This window comes from Eriocheir sinensis, unplaced genomic scaffold (assembly GCF_024679095.1).
Source record: "Eriocheir sinensis breed Jianghai 21 unplaced genomic scaffold, ASM2467909v1 Scaffold1064, whole genome shotgun sequence".
NCBI lineage: Eukaryota > Metazoa > Arthropoda > Malacostraca > Decapoda > Varunidae > Eriocheir > Eriocheir sinensis.
The window spans coordinates 104,261-119,694 of record NW_026110368.1 but is presented as its reverse complement, the minus strand read 5'-3'; the positions used below and the strand labels follow the sequence as shown (position 1 = coordinate 119,694).

At 56.0% G+C, this 15,434-nt stretch overlaps 1 long non-coding RNA gene across 4 annotated transcripts; it reads right to left on the bottom strand.

The window, feature by feature from the left end:
* Nucleotides 1-7,279: 7,279 nt before the first annotated feature.
* LOC126989135 (uncharacterized) lies at nucleotides 7,280-10,319 on the bottom strand. Of its 4 annotated transcripts, XR_007742906.1 has the most exons (4): nucleotides 10,017-10,046; nucleotides 9,787-9,916; nucleotides 7,488-7,847; nucleotides 7,280-7,437 (listed from the first exon to the last, which is right to left on the bottom strand). It is a non-coding gene; the product is annotated as an uncharacterized LOC126989135 (long non-coding RNA). The 4 variants fall into 4 exon arrangements; XR_007742905.1 differs by having other exon boundaries at nucleotides 7,280-7,787; nucleotides 9,837-9,916; nucleotides 10,017-10,319; XR_007742904.1 differs by having other exon boundaries at nucleotides 7,280-7,847.
* Nucleotides 10,320-15,434: the final 5,115 nt, after the last annotated feature.

Below are 15,434 nucleotides of genomic sequence, written 5' to 3'. Positions count from 1 at the left end.
TGGCCTGGCCTGGCCTGGCCAGCCTGGCCTGGCCTGGCCTGGCCTGGCCTGGCCTGGCCTGGCCTGGCCTGGCTGGCCTGGCCTGGCCTGGCCTGGCCTGGCCTGGCCTGGCCTGGCCTGGCCTGGCGCCTGGCTGGCCTGGCCTGGCCTGGCCTGGCCTGGCCTGGCCTGGCCTGGCCTGGCCTGGCCTGGCCTGGCCTGGCCTGGCCTGGCCTGGCCTGGCCTGGCCTGGCCCTGGCCTGGCCTGGCCGGCCTGGCCTGGCCTGGCCTGGCCTGGCCTGGCCTGGCCTGGCCTGGCCGCAGCCTGGCCTGGCCTGGCCTGGCCTGGCCCTGGCCTGGCCTGGCGCCTGGCCTGGCCTGGCGCCTGGCCTGGCCTGGCCTGCCTGGCCTGGCCTGGCCTGGCCTGGCGCCTGGCCTGGCCTGGCCTGGCCTGGCCTGGCCTGGCCTGGCCTGGCCTGGCCTGGCCTGGCCTGGCCTGGCCTGGCCTGGCCTGGCCTGGCCTGGCCTGGCCTGGCCTGGCCTGGCCTGGCAGCCTGGCCTGGCCTGGCCTGGCCTGGCCTGGCCTGGCCTGGCCTGGCCTGGCCTGGCCTGGCCTGGCCTGGCCTGGCCTGGCCTGGCCTGGCCTGGCCTGGCCTGGCCTGGCCTGGCCTGGCCTGGCCTGGCCTGGCCTGGCCTGGCCTGGCCTGGCCTGGCCTGGCCTGGCCTGGCCTGGCCTGGCTGGCCTGGCCTGGCCTGGCCTGGCCTGGCCTGGCCTGGCCTGGCCTGGCCTGGCCTGCCTGGCCTGGCCTGGCCTGCCTGCCTGGCCTGGCCTGGCAGCCTGGCCTGGCCTGGCCTGGCCTGGCCTGGCTGGCCTGGCCTGGCCTGGCCTGGCACAGCCTGGCCTGGCCTGGCCTGGCCTGGCCTGGCCTGGCCTGGCCTGGCCTGGCCTGGCCTGGCCCTGGCCTGGCCTGGCCTGGCCTGGCCTGGCCTGGCCTGGCCTGGCCTGGCACAGCCCTGGCCTGGCCTGGCCTGGCCTGGCCTGGCTGGCCTGGCCTGGCCTGGCCAGGCCTGGCCTGGCCTGGCCTGGCCTGGCCTGGCCTGGCCTGGCCTGGCCTGGCCTGGCCTGGCCTGGCCTGGCCACAGCCTGGCCTGGCCTGGCCTGGCCTGGCCTGGCCTGGCCTGGCCTGGCCTGGCCTGGCCTGGCCTGGCCTGGCCTGGCCTGGCCTGGCCTGGCCTGGCCTGGCCTGGCCTGGCCTGGCCTGGCCTGGCCTGGCCTGGCTGGCCTGGCCTGGCCTGGCCTGGCCTGGCCTGGCCTGGCCTGGCCTGGCCTGGCCTGGCCTGGCCTGGCCTGGCCTGGCCTGGCCTGGCCTGGCCTGGCCTGGCCTGGCCTGGCCTGGCCTGGCCTGGCCTGGCCTGGCCTGGCCTGGCCTGGCCTGGCACAGCCTGGCCTGGCCTGGCCTGGCCTGGCCTGGCCTGGCCTGGCCTGGCCTGGCCTGGCTGGCTGGCCTGGCCTGGCCTGGCCTGGCCTGGCCTGGCCTGGCCTGGCCTGGCCTGGCCTGGCCTGGCCTGGCCTGGCCCAGCCTGGCCTGGCCTGGCCTGGCCTGGCCTGGCCTGGCCTGGCCTGGCCTGGCCTGGCCTGGCCTGGCCTGGCCTGGCCTGGCCTGGCCTGGCCTGGCCTGGCCTGGCACAGCCTGGCCTGGCCTGGCCTGGCCTGGCCTGGCCTGGCCTGGCCTGGCTGGCCTGGCCTGGCCTGGCCTGGCCTGGCCTGGCCTGGCCTGGCCTGGCCTGGCCTGGCCTGGCCTGGCCTGGCCTGGCCTGGCCTGGCCTGGCTGGCCTGGCCTGGCCTGGCCTGGCCTGGCCTGGCCTGGCCTGGCCTGGCCTGGCCTGGCCTGGCCTGGCCTGGCCTGGCCTGGCCTGGCCTGGCCTGGCCTGGCCTGGCCTGGCCTGGCCTGGCCCTGGCCTGGCCTGGCCTGGCCTGCTGGCCTGGCCTGGCCTGGCCTGGCCTGGCCTGGCCTGGCCTGGCCTGGCCTGGCCTGGCCTGGCCTGGCCTGGCCTGGCCTGGCCTGGCCTGGCCTGGCCTGGCCTGGCCTGGCCTGGCCTGGCCTGGCCTGGCCTGGCCCAGCCTGGCCTGGCCTGGCCTGGCCTGGCCTGGCCTGGCCTGGCCTGGCCTGGCCTGGCCTGGCCTGGCACAGCCTGGCCTGGCCTGGCCTGGCCTGGCCTGGCCTGGCCTGGCCTGGCCTGGCCTGGCCTGGCCTGGCCTGGCCTGGCCTGGCCTGGCCTGGCCTGGCCTGGCCTGGCCTGGCCTGGCCTGGCCTGGCCTGGCCTGGCCTGGCCTGGCCTGGCCTGGCCTGGCTGGCTGGCCTGGCCTGGCCTGGCCTGGCCTGGCCTGGCCTGGCCTGGCCTGGCCTGGCCTGGCCTGGCCTGGCCTGGCCTGGCCTGGCCTGGCCTGGCCTGGCTGGCCTGGCCTGGCCTGGCTGGCCTGGCCTGGCCTGGCCTGGCCTGGCCTGGCCTGGCCTGGCTGGCCTGGCCTGGCCTGGCCTGGCCTGGCCTGGCCTGGCCTGGCCTGGCCTGGCCTGGCCTGGCCTGGCCTGGCCTGGCCTGGCCTGGCCTGGCCTGGCCTGGCCTGGCCTGGCCTGGCCCCTGGCCTGGCCTGGCCTGGCCTGGCCTGGCCTGGCCTGGCCTGGCCTGGCCTGGCCTGGCCTGGCCTGGCCTGGCCTGGCCTGGCCTGGCCTGGCCTGGCCTGGCCTGGCCTGGCCCTGGCCCTGGCCCCTGGCCTGGCCCTGGCCTGGCCTGGCCTGGCCTGGCCTGGCCTGGCCTGGCCTGGCCCTGGCCTGGCCTGGCCTGGCCCTGGCCTGGCCTGGCCTGGCCTGGCCTGGCCTGGCTGGCCTGCCTGGCCTGGCCTGGCCTGGCCTGGCCCTGGCCTCAGCCTGGCCTGGCGCCTGGCCTGGCCTGGCCTGGCCTGGCTGGCCTGGCCTGGCCTGGCCTGGCCTGGCCTGGCCTGGCCTGGCCTGGCCTGGCCTGGCCTGGCCTGGCCTGGCCTGGCCTGGCCTGGCCTGGCCTGGCCTGGCCTGGCCTGGCCTGGCCTGGCCTGGCCTGGCCTGGCCTCAGCCTGGCCTGGCAGCCTGGCCTGGCCTGGCCTGGCCTGGCCTGGCCTGGCCTGGCCTGGCCTGGCCTGGCCTGGCCTGGCCTGGCCTGGCCTGGCCTGGCCTGGCCTGGCCTGGCCTGGCCTGGCCTGGCCTGGCCTGGCCTGGCCTGGCCTGGCCTGGCCTGGCCTGGCCTGGCCTGGCCTGGCCTGGCCTGGCCTGGCCTGGCCTGGCCTGGCCTGGCCTGGCCTGGCCTGGCCTGGCCTGGCCTGGCCTGGCCTGGCCTGGCCTGGCCTGGCCTGGCCTGGCCTGGCCTGGCCTGGCCTGGCCTGGCCTGGCCTGGCCTGGCCTGGCCTGGCCTGGCTGGCCTGGCCTGGCCTGGCCTGGCCTGGCCTGGCCTGGCCTGGCCTGGCCTGGCCTGGCCTGCCTGGCCTGGCCTGGCCTGGCCTGGCCTGGCCTGGCCTGGCCTGGCCTGGCAGCCTGGCCTGGCCTGGCCTGGCCTGGCCTGGCCTGGCCTGGCCTGGCCTGGCCTGGCCTGGCCTGGCCTGGCCTGGCCTGGCCTGGCCTGGCCTGGCCACAGCCTGGCCTGGCCTGGCCTGGCCTGGCCTGGCCTGGCCTGGCCTGGCCTGGCCTGGCCTGGCCTGGCCTGGCCTGGCCTGGCTGGCCTGGCCTGGCCTGGCCTGGCCTGGCCTGGCCTGGCCTGGCCTGGCCTGGCCTGGCCTGGCCTGGCCTGGCCTGGCTGGCCTGGCCTGGCCTGGCCTGGCCTGGCCTGGCCTGGCCTGGCCTGGCCTGGCCTGGCCTGGCCTGGCCTGGCCTGGCCTGGCCTGGCCTGGCCTGGCCTGGCCTGGCCTGGCCTGGCCTGGCTGGCCTGGCCTGGCCTGGCCTGGCCTGGCCTGGCCTGGCCTGGCCTGGCCTGGCCTGGCCTGGCCTGGCCTGGCCTGGCCTGGCCTGGCCCTGGCCTGGCCTGGCCTGGCCTGGCCTGGCCTCAGCCTGGCCTGGCCTGGCCTGGCCTGGCCTGGCCTGGCCTGGCCTGGCCTGGCCTGGCCTGGCCTGGCCTGGCCTGGCCTGGCCTGGCCTGGCCTGGCCTGGCCAGCCTGGCCTGGCCTGGCCTGGCCTGGCTGGCCTGGCAGCCTGGCCTGGCCTGGCCTGGCCTGGCCCTGGCCTGGCCTGGCCTGGCCTGGCCTGGCCTGGCCTGGCCTAGCCTGGCCTGGCCTGGCCTGGCCACAGCCTGGCCTGGCCTGGCCTGGCCTGGCCTGGCCTGGCCTGGCCTGCCTGGCCTGGGCCTGGCCTGGCCTGGCCTGGCCTGGCCTGGCCTGGCCTGGCCTGGCCTGGCCTGGCCTGGCCTGGCCTGGCCTGGCCTGGCCTGGCCTGGCCTGGCCCTGGCCTGGCCTGGCCTGGCCTGGCCTGGCCTGGCCTGCCTGGCCTGGCCTGGCCTGGCCTGGCCTGGCCTGGCCTGGCCCCTGGCCTGGCCTGGCCTGGCCTGGCCTGGCCTGGCCTGGCCTGGCCTGGCCTGGCCTGGCCTGGCCTGGCCTGGCCTGGCCTGGCCTGGCCTGGCCTGGCCTGGCCTGGCCTGGCCTGGCCTGGCCTGGCCTGGCCTGGCCTGGCCTGGCCTGGCCTGGCCTGGCCTGGCGCCTGGCCTGGCCTGGCCTGGCCTGGCCTGGCCTGGCCTGGCCTGGCTGGCCTGGCCTGGCCTGGCCTGGCCTGGCCTGGCCTGGCTGGCCTGGCCTGGCCTGGCCTGGCCTGGCCTGGCCTGGCCTGGCCTGGCCTGGCCACAGCCTGGCCTGGCCTGGCCTGGCCTGGCCCTGGCCTGGCCTGGCCTGGCCTGGCCTGGCCTGGCCTGGCCTGGCCTGGCCTGGCCTGGCCTGGCCTGGCCTGGCCTGGCCTGGCCTGGCCTGGCACAGCCTGGCCTGGCCTGGCCTGGCCTGGCTGGCCTGGCCTGGCCTGGCCTGGCCTGGCCTGGCCTGGCCTGGCCTGGCCTGGCCTGGCCTGGCCTGGCCTGGCCTGGCCTGGCCTGGCCTGGCCTGGCCTGGCCTGGCCTGGCCTGGCCTGGCCTGGCCTGGCCTGGCCTGGCCTGGCCTGGCCTGGCCCCTGGCCTGGCCTGGCCTGGCCTGGCCTGGCCTGGCCTGGCCTGGCCTGGCCTGGCCTGGCCTGGCCTGGCCTGGCCTGGCCTGGCCTGGCCTGGCCTGGCCTGGCCTGGCCTGGCCTGGCCTGGCCTGGCCTGGCCTGGCCTGGCCTGGCTGGCCTGGCCTGGCCTGGCCTGGCCTGGCAGCCTGGCCTGGCCTGGCCTGGCCTGGCCTGGCCTGGCCTGGCCTGGCCTGGCCTGGCCTGGCCTGGCCTGGCCTGGCCTGGCCTGGCCTGGCCTGGCCTGGCCTGGCCTGGCACAGCCTGGCCTGGCCTGGCCTGGCCTGGCCTGGCCTGGCCTGGCCTGGCCACAGCCTGGCCTGGCCTGGCCTGGCTGGCCTGGCCTGGCCTGGCCTGGCCTGGCCTGGCCTGGCCTGGCCTGGCCTGGCCTGGCCTGGCCTGGCCTGGCCTGGCCTGGCCTGGCCTGGCCTGGCCTGGCCTGGCCTGGCCTGGCCTGGCCTGGCCTGGCCTGGCCTGGCCTGGCCTGGCCTGGCCTGGCCTGGCCTGGCCTGGCCTGGCCTGGCCTGGCTGGCCTGGCCTGGCCTGGCCTGGCCTGGCCTGGCCTGGCCTGGCCTGGCCTGGCCTGGCCTGGCCTGGCCTGGCCTGGCCTGGCCTGGCCTGGCCTGGCCTGGCCTGGCCTGGCCTGGCCTGGCCTGGCCTGGCCTGGCCTGGCCTGGCCTGGCCTGGCCTGGCCTGGCCTGGCCTGGCCTGGCCTGGCCTGGCCTGGCCTGGCCTGGCTGGCCTGGCCTGGCCTGGCCTGGCCTGGCCTGGCCTGGCCTGGCCTGGCCTGGCCTGGCCTGGCCTGGCCTGGCCTGGCCTGGCCTGGCCTGGCCTGGCCTGGCCTGGCCTGGCCTGGCCTGGCCTGGCCTGGCCTGGCCTGGCCTGGCCTGGCCCTGGCCTGGCACTGGCCTGGCCTGGCCTGGCCTGGCCTGGCCTGGCCTGGCCTGGCCTGGCCTGGCCTGGCCTGGCCTCTGGCCTGGCCTGGCCTGGCCTGGCCTGGCCTGGCCTGGCCTGGCCTGGCCTGGCCTGGCCTGGCCTGGCCTGGCCTGGCCTGGCCTGGCCTGGCCTGGCCTGGCCTGGCCTGGCCCTGGCCTGGCCTGGCCTGGCCACAGCCTGGCCTGGCCTGGCCTGGCCTGGCCTGGCCTGGCCTGGCCTGGCCTGGCCTGGCCTGGCCTGGCCTGGCCTGGCCTGGCCTGGCCTGGCCTGGCCTGGCCCTGGCCTGGCCTGGCCTGGCCTGGCCTGGCCTGGCCTGGCCTGGCCTGGCCTGGCCCTGGCCTGGCCTGGCCTGGCCTGGCCTGGCCTGGCCTGGCCTGGCCTGGCCCTGGCCTGGCCTGGCCCTGGCCTGGCCTGGCCTGGCCTGGCCTGGCCTGGCTGGGCCTGGCCTGGCCTGGCCTGGCCTGGCCTGGCCTGGCCTGGCCTGGCCTGGCCTGGCCTGGCCTGGCCTGGCCTGGCCTGGCCTGGCCTGGCTGGCCTGGCCTGGCCTGGCCTGGCCTGGCCTGGCCTGGCCTGGCCTGGCCTGGCCTGGCCCTGGCCTGGCCTGGCCTGGCCTGGCCTGGCCTGGCCTGGCCTGGCCTGGCCTGGCCTGGCCTGGCCTGGCCTGGCCTGGCCTGGCCTGGCCTGGCCTGGCCTGGCCTGGCCTGGCCTGGCCTGGCCTGGCCTGGCCTGGCCTGGCCTGGCCTGGCCTGGCCTGGCCTGGCCTGGCCTGGCCTGGCCTGGCCTGGCCTGGCCTGGCCTGGCCTGGCCTGCCTGGCTGGCCTGGCCTGGCCTGGCCTGGCCTGGCCTGGCCTGGCCTGGCCTGGCCTGGCCTGGCCTGGCCTGGCCTGGCCTGGCCTGGCCTGGCCTGGCCTGGCCTGGCCTGGCCCTGGCCTGGCTGGCCTGGCCTGGCCTGGCCTGGCCTGGCCTGGCCTGGCCTGGCCTGGCCTGGCCTGGCCTGGCCTGGCCTGGCCTGGCCTGGCCCTGGCCTGGCCTGGCCTAGCCTGGCCTGGCTTCAACCTAACCTAACCTAACCTAACCTAACCTAACCTAACCTAACCTAACCTAACCTAACCTAACCTAACCTAGGTAATGTATATATATGGGACGCCAAAAAGCGCCGAAATGCGCCAAAAATGCTCCAGGCCCGCTTTGGCGGCCGTAAAACGCTTTTTTAGCCTCCCGCGCGAAGCGGCTTCCGCATAACATCACCCAACATCACCCAACATCACCCAACATCACCTAACATCACCCAACATCACCCAACATCACCTAACATCACCTAACATCACCCAACATCACCTAACATCACCTAACATCACCTAACATCACCTAACATCACCCAACACCACCTAACATCACCTAACATCACCCAACATCACCTAACATCACCTAACATCACCTAACGTCACCCAACATCACCTAACATCACCTAACATCACCCAACATCACCTAACATCACCTAACATCACCCAACATCACCTAACATCACCTAACATCACCCAACATCACCTAACATCACCTAACATCACCTAACATCACCCAACATCACCTAACATCACCTAACATCACCTAACGTCACCCAACATCACCTAACATCACCTAACATCACCCAACATCACCTAACATCACCTAACATCACCCAACACCACCTAACATCACCTAACATCACCCAACATCACCTAACATCACCTAACATCACCCAACATCACCTAACATCACCTAACATCACCTAACATCACCTGGCGTCGCCTAACGTCACCCAGCGTCACCTAACGTCACCTGGCGTCGCCCTGGCGTCACCTGGCGTCACCTGGCGTCGCCCCAGCGTCGCCCAACGTCACTGGCGTCACCTAACGTCACCAACGTCACCTAACGTCACTGGCGTCGCCTGGCGTCACCTGGCGTCACCTAACGTCGCCCCAGCGTCGCCCAGCGTCACCTAACGTCACTAACGTCACCCAGCGTCACCTGGCGTCACCCAACGTCACCTGGCGTCACCCTAACGTCACCTAACGTCACCTGGCGTCGCTAACGTCGCCTGGCGTCGCCTGGCGTCACTAACGTCGCCTGGCGTCGCCTGGCGTCGCCTGGCGTCACCTAACGTCGCCTGGCGTCGCCTGGCGTCACCTGGCGTCGCTGGCGTCGCCTGGCGTCGCCCAGCGTCGCCTGGCGTCGCCTGGCGTCGCCCAGCGTCGCCTGGCGTCGCCTGGCGTCGCTGGCGTCGCCTGGCGTCACCTGGCGTCGCCTGGCGTCGCCTGGCGTCGCCTGGCGTCGCCGTCACTGGCGTCGCCTGGCGTCGCCTGGCGTCACCTGGCGTCGCTGGCGTCGCCTGGCGTCGCCTGGCGTCGCCTGGCGTCGCCTGGCGTCACTGGCGTCGCCTGGCGTCGCCTGGCGTCGCCTGGCGTCGCCAGCGTCGCCTGGCGTCGCACAACGTCACTGGCGTCGCTGGCGTCGCCTGGCGTCACCTAACGTCACTGGCGTCACCTGGCGTCGCGTCGCCCAGCGTCGCCTGGCGTCACCTGGCGTCGCCCAGCGTCACCTGGCGTCACCTGGCGTCGCTGGCAGCGTCACCTGGCGTCGCCTGGCGTCACCCAGCGTCACCTGGCGTCGCCTGGCGTCGCTGGCGTCAGCGTCACCTGGCGTCGCCTGGCGTCGCCTGGCGTCACTGGCGTCGCCTGGCGTCGCCTAACGTCGCCTGGCGTCACCTGGCGTCGCCTGGCGTCACCTGGCGTCGCCTGGCGTCACTGGCGTCACTAACGTCACCTGGCGTCACCTGGCGTCGCCCCAGCGTCACTGGCGTCGCCTGGCGTCGCCCCAGCGTCACCCTAACGTCACCTAACGTCACTGGCGTCACCTGGCGTCGCCTGGCGTCGCCTGGCGTCACCTGACGTCACCTGGCGTCACTGGCGTCACCTGGCGTCGCACCTAACGTCGCCTGGCGTCGCTGGCGTCACTAACGTCGCCTGGCGTCGCCTGGCGTCGCCCACTGGCGTCGCCTGGCATCGTCACTAACGTCGCCCAGCGTCGCCTGGCGTCGCCTGGCGTCGCCTGGCGTCGCGCACTGGCGTCACTGACGTCGCCTGGCGTCGCTGGCGTCACTGGCGTCGCCTGGCGTCGCAGCGTCGCTGGCGTCGCCTGGCGTCGCCTGGCGTCGCCAGCGTCGCCTGGCGTCGCCTGGCGTCGCCCAGCGTCGCCTGGCGTCACTGGCGTCGCCTGGCGTCGCCTGGCGTCGCCCTGGCGTCGCCTGGCGTCGCCTGGCGTCACCCTGGCGTCACTGGCGTCGCCTGGCGTCGCCTAACGTCGCTGGCGTCGCCTCGCCTGGCGTCACCTGGCGTCACCTGGCGTCGCCTGGCGTCACTGGCGTCACTGGCGTCGCCTGGCGTCGCCTGGCATCACCTGGCGTCACTGACGTCACCTGGCGTCGCCTGGCGTCACCCAGCGTCACCTGGCGTCGCCTGGCGTCACCCTGGCGTCGCCTGGCATCGCCCAGCGTCACCCTAACGTCGCCTGGCGTCACCCAGCGTCACTGGCGTCACCTAACGTCGCCCAGCATCACTGGCGTCACCTAACGTCACCTGGCAGCGTCACCTAACATCACCTAACATCACCCAATATCACCTAACATCACCTAACATCACCTAACGTCACCCAACATCACCTAACATCACCCAACATCACCTAACATCACCTAACATCACCCAACATCACCTAACATCACCTAACATCACCCAACATCACCTAACATCACCTAACATCACCTAACATCACCCATAATCACCTAACATCACCTAACATCACCCAACATCACCTAACATCACCTAACATCACCTAACATCTCCCAACATCACCTAACATCACCTAACATCACCCAACATCACCTAACATCACCTAACATCACCCAACATCACCCAACATCACCTAACATCACCTAACATCACCCAACATCACCTAACATCACCTAACATCACCTAACATCACCTAACATCACCTAACATCACCCAACATCACCTAACATCACCTAACATCACCTAACATCACCCAACATCACCTAACATCACCTAACATCACCTAACATCACCCAACATCACCTAACATCATCTAACATCACCCAACATCACCTAACATCACCTAACATCACCTAACATCACCTAACATCACCCAACATCACCTAACATCCTTAACGTGTATTTCATTGTATTTTGTATTAACATTTTATTTGGTATTTTATTTGTATTTCATTGTATTTCATTGTATTTTGTTGTATTTCATTGTATTTCATTATATTTCATTGCATTTTCATTGTGTTTTCTTGTATTTCATTGTATTTTGTTGTATTTCATTGTATTTTCATTGTATTTTCTTGTATTTCATTGTATTTTTATGTATTTGATAGTATTTCATTGTATTTTATTGTATTTCATTGTAGTTTTTTGTATTTCATTGTATTTTGTTGTATTTCATTGTATTTCATTGTATTTTGTTGTATTTCATTGTATTTCATTGTATTTTGTTGTATTTCATTTCTTTTTCTTTTATTTCATTGTATTTTTTTGTATTTTTTTGTATTTCTTTGTATTTCATTGTATTTTGTTGTATTTTGTTGTATTTCATTGTATTTTCTTGTATTTCATTATATTTTGTTGTATTTCATTATATTTTGTTGTAATTCATTGTATTTTGTTGTATTTCATTGTATTTCATTGTATTTTGTTGTATTTCATTGTATTTTGTTGTATTTCATTGTATTTCATTGTATTTTCTTGTATTTCATTGTATTTCATTGTATTTCATTGTATTTTGTTGTATTTCATTGTGTTTTGTTGTATTTTGTTGTATTTCATTGTATTTTGTTGTATTTTGTTGTCTTTCATTGTGTTTTGTTGTATTTCATTGTATTTCATTGTATTTTGTTGTATTTCATTGTTTTTCGTTGTATTTCATTGTATTTCGTTGTATTTCATTGTATTTCATTGTATTTTCTTGTATTTCATTGTATTTCATTGTATTGTGTTGTATTTTATTGTATTTCATTGTATTTTCTTGTATTTTCTTGTATTTCATTGTATTTTATTGTATTTCATTATATTTTGTTGTATTTCATTGTATTTTGTTGTATTTCATTGTATTTCATTGTATTTTCTTGTATTTTATTGTATTTTGTTGTATTTCATTGTATTTCATTGTATTTTCTTGTATTTCATTGTATTTCATTGTATTTCATTGTATTTTCTTGTATTTCATTGTATTTTGTTGTATTTCATTGTATTTTGTTGTATTTTGTTGTATTTCATTGTATTTTCTTGTATTTTATTGTATTTCATTGTATTTTGTTGTATTTCATTGTATTTTGTTGTATTTCATTGTATTTTGTTGTATTTCATTGTATTTCATTGTATTTTATTGTATTTCATTGTATTCATTATATTTCATTGTATTTCATTGTATTTCATTGTATTTTGTTGTATTTTGTTGTATTTCATTGTATTTCATTGTATTGTGTTGTATTTTATTGTATTTCATTGTATTTTCTTGTATTTTCTTGTATTTCATTGTATTTTGTTGTATTTCATTATATTTTGTTGTATTTCATTGTATTTTGTTGTATTTCATTGTATTTCATTGTATTTTCTTGTATTTTATTGTATTTTGTTGTATTTCATTGTATTTCATTGTATTTTCTTGTATTTCATTGTATTTCATTGTATTTCATTGTATTTTGTTGTATTTCATTGTGTTTTGTTGTATTTTGTTGTATTTCATTGTATTTTGTTGTATTTCATTGTATTTTCCTGTATTTCATTGTATTTTTGTTGTATTTCATTGTATTTCATTATATTTTGTTGTATTTTGTTGTATTTTATTGTATTTTGTTCTAGTTCATTATATTTCCTTGTATTTCATTGTATTTCATTGTATTTTGTTGTATTTCATTGTGTTTTGTTATATTTTGTTGTATTTCATTGTATTTTGTTGTATTTCATTGTATTTTCCTGTATTTCATTGTATTTTTGTTTTATTTCATTGTATTTCATTGTATTTTGTTGTATTTTGTTGTATTTCATTGTATTTTGTTGTATTTCATTGTATTTCATTGTATTTTGTCGTATTTCATTGTATTTCGTTGTATTTCATTGTATTTCATTGTATTTTCTTGTAATTCATTGTATTTTGTTGTATTTCATTATATTTTGTTGTATTTCATTGTATTTTGTTGTATTTCATAGTATTTCATTGTTTTTTCTTGTATTTTATTGTATTTTGTTGTATTTCGTTGTATTTCATTGTATTTTGTTGTATTTCATTGTATTTCCTTGTATTTACTTGTATTTCATTGTGTTTTGTTGTATTTTGTTGTATTTCATTGTATTTTGTTGTATTTCATTGTATTTTGCTGTATTTCATTGAATTTCTGTTGTATTTCATTGTATTTTATTTTATTTTGTTGTATTTCATTGTATTTTGTTGTATTTCATTGTATTTCATTGTATTTTGTTGTATTTCATAGTATTTCGTTGTATTTCATTGTATTTCATTGTATTTTCTTGTATTTTCATTGTATTTTGTTGTATTTCATTGTATTTTGTTGTATTTTTTTGTATTTCATTGTATTTTGTTGTATTTCATTGTATTTCATTGTATTTTATTGTATTTCATTGTATTTTGTTGTATTTCATTGTATTTTGTTGTATTTCATTGTATTTCATTGTATTGTGTTGTATTTTGTTGTATTTCATTGTATTTTCTTGTATTTTCTTGTATTTCATTGTATTTTGTTGTATTTCATTATATTTTGTTGTATTTCATTGTATTTTGTTGTATTTCATTGTATTTCATTGTATTTTCTTGTATTTTATTGTATTTTGTTGTATTTCATTGTATTTCATTGTATTTTCTTGTATTTCATTGTATTTCATTGTATTTCATTGTATTTTGTTGTATTTCATTGTGTTTTGTTGTATTTTGTTGTATTTCATTGTATTTTGTTGTATTTCATTGTATTTTCCTGTATTTCATTGTATTTTTTTGTATTTCATTGTATTTCATTTTATTTTGTTGTATTTTGTTGTATTTTGTTGTATTTTGTTGTATTTCATTATATTTCATTGTATTTCATTGTATTTTGTTGTGTTTTGTTGTATTTCATTGTATTTCATTGTATTGTGTTGTTTTTTTATTGTATTTCATTCTATTTTCTTCTACTTTCTTGTATTTCATTGTATTTTGTTGTATTTCATTATATTTTGTTGTATTTCATTGTATTTTGTTGTATTTCATTGTATTTCATTGTATTTTCTTGTATTTTATTGTATTTTGTTGTATTTCATTGTATTTCATTGTATTTTCTTGTATTTCATTGTATTTCATTGTATTTCATTGTATTTTGTTGTATATCATTGTGTTTTCTTATATTTTGTTGTATTTCATTGTATTTTGTTGTATTTCATTGTATTTTTGTTTTATTTCATTGTATTTCATTGTATTTTGTTGTATTTGGTTGTATTTCATTGTATTTCATTGTATTTTGTTGTATTTCATTGTATTTCATTGTATTTCATTGTATTTTCTTGTATTTCAGTGTATTTTGTTGTATTTCATTGTATTTCATTTTATTTTGTTGTATTTCATTGTATTTTGTTGTATTGCATTGTATTTCATTGTATATTGTTGTATTTCATTGTATTTTGTTGTATTTCATTGTATTTTTTTTGTATTTCATTGTATTTCATTTTATTTTGTTGTATTTTGTTGCATTTTATTATATTTCGTTGTATTTCATTGTATTTCATTGTATTTTGTTGTATTTTGTTGTATTTCATTGTATTTCATTGTATTTTGTTGTATTTCATTGTATTTTGTTGTATTTCATTGTATTTTGTTGTATTTTGTTGTATTCTGTTGTATTCTATTGTATTCTGTTGTATTTTATGGTATTCTGTTGTATTTTGTCTTTTTCTGTTGTATTTTAATGTATTCTGTTGTATTCTGTTGTATTTTAATGTATTATGTTGTCCTCTGTTGTATTTTACTGTATTCAGTTGTATTCTGTTGTATTTTAATGTTTTCTGTTGTATTCTGTTGTATTTTAATGTATTCTGTTGTATTCTGTTTTATTTTAATGTATTATGTTATTAACCTACATTAGCCTATTAACAACATCAACCTTTCTATCGTAGCCTATTGTATTTTATTGTATTTTGTTGTATTTCATTGTATTTCGTTGTATTTCATTGTATTTCATTGTATTTTCTTGTATTTCATTGTATTTTGTTGTATTTCATTGTATTTTGTTGTATTTCATTGTATTTTGTTGTATTTCATTGTATTTTGTTGTATTTCATTGTATTTCATTTTATTTTGTTGTATTTTGTTGTATTTCATTGTATTTTGTTGTATTTCATTGTATTTCGTTGTATTTCATTGTATTTTGTTGTAATTCATTGTATTTTGTTATATTCAATTGTAGTTATTTGTATTTTGTTGTATTTAATTGTATTTAGTTGTATTTCATTGTATTTCATTGTATTTTGTTGTATTTCATTGGATTTTGTTGTATTTCATTGTATTTTGTTTTATTGTATTGTATTTGGTTGTATTTTGTTGTATTTCATTGTATTTTCTTGTATTTCATTGTATTTTGTTGTATTTCATTGTATTTCATTGTATTTTGTTGTATTTCATTGTATTTCATTGTTTTTCATTGTATTTTGTTGTATTTCATTGTGTTTTGTTGTATTTCATTGTATTTTGTTGTATTTTGTTGTATTTCATTGTATTTTCTTGTATTTCATTTTATTTTCTTGTATTTCATTATATTTTGTTGTATTTCATTGTATTTTGTTGTATTTCATAGTATTTCATTGTATTTTCTTGTATTTTATTGTATTTTGTTGTATTTCATTGTATTTCATTGTATTTTGTTGTATTTCATTGTATTTCATTGTATTTTGTTGTATTTCATTGTGTTTTGTTGTATTTTGTTGTATTTCATTGTATTTTGTTGTATTTCATTGTATTTTGCTGTATTTCATTGTATTTTTGTTGTATTTCATTGTATTTTATTGTATTTTGTTGTATTTCATTGTATTTTGTTGTATTTCATTGTATTTCATTGTATTTAATTGTATTTCATAGTATTTCGTTGTATTTCATTGTATTTCATTGTATTTTCTTGTATTTTCATTGTATTTTGTTGTATTTCATTGTATTTTGTTGTATTTTTTGTATTTCATTGTATTTTGTTGTATTTCATTGTATTTCATTGTATTTTATTGTATT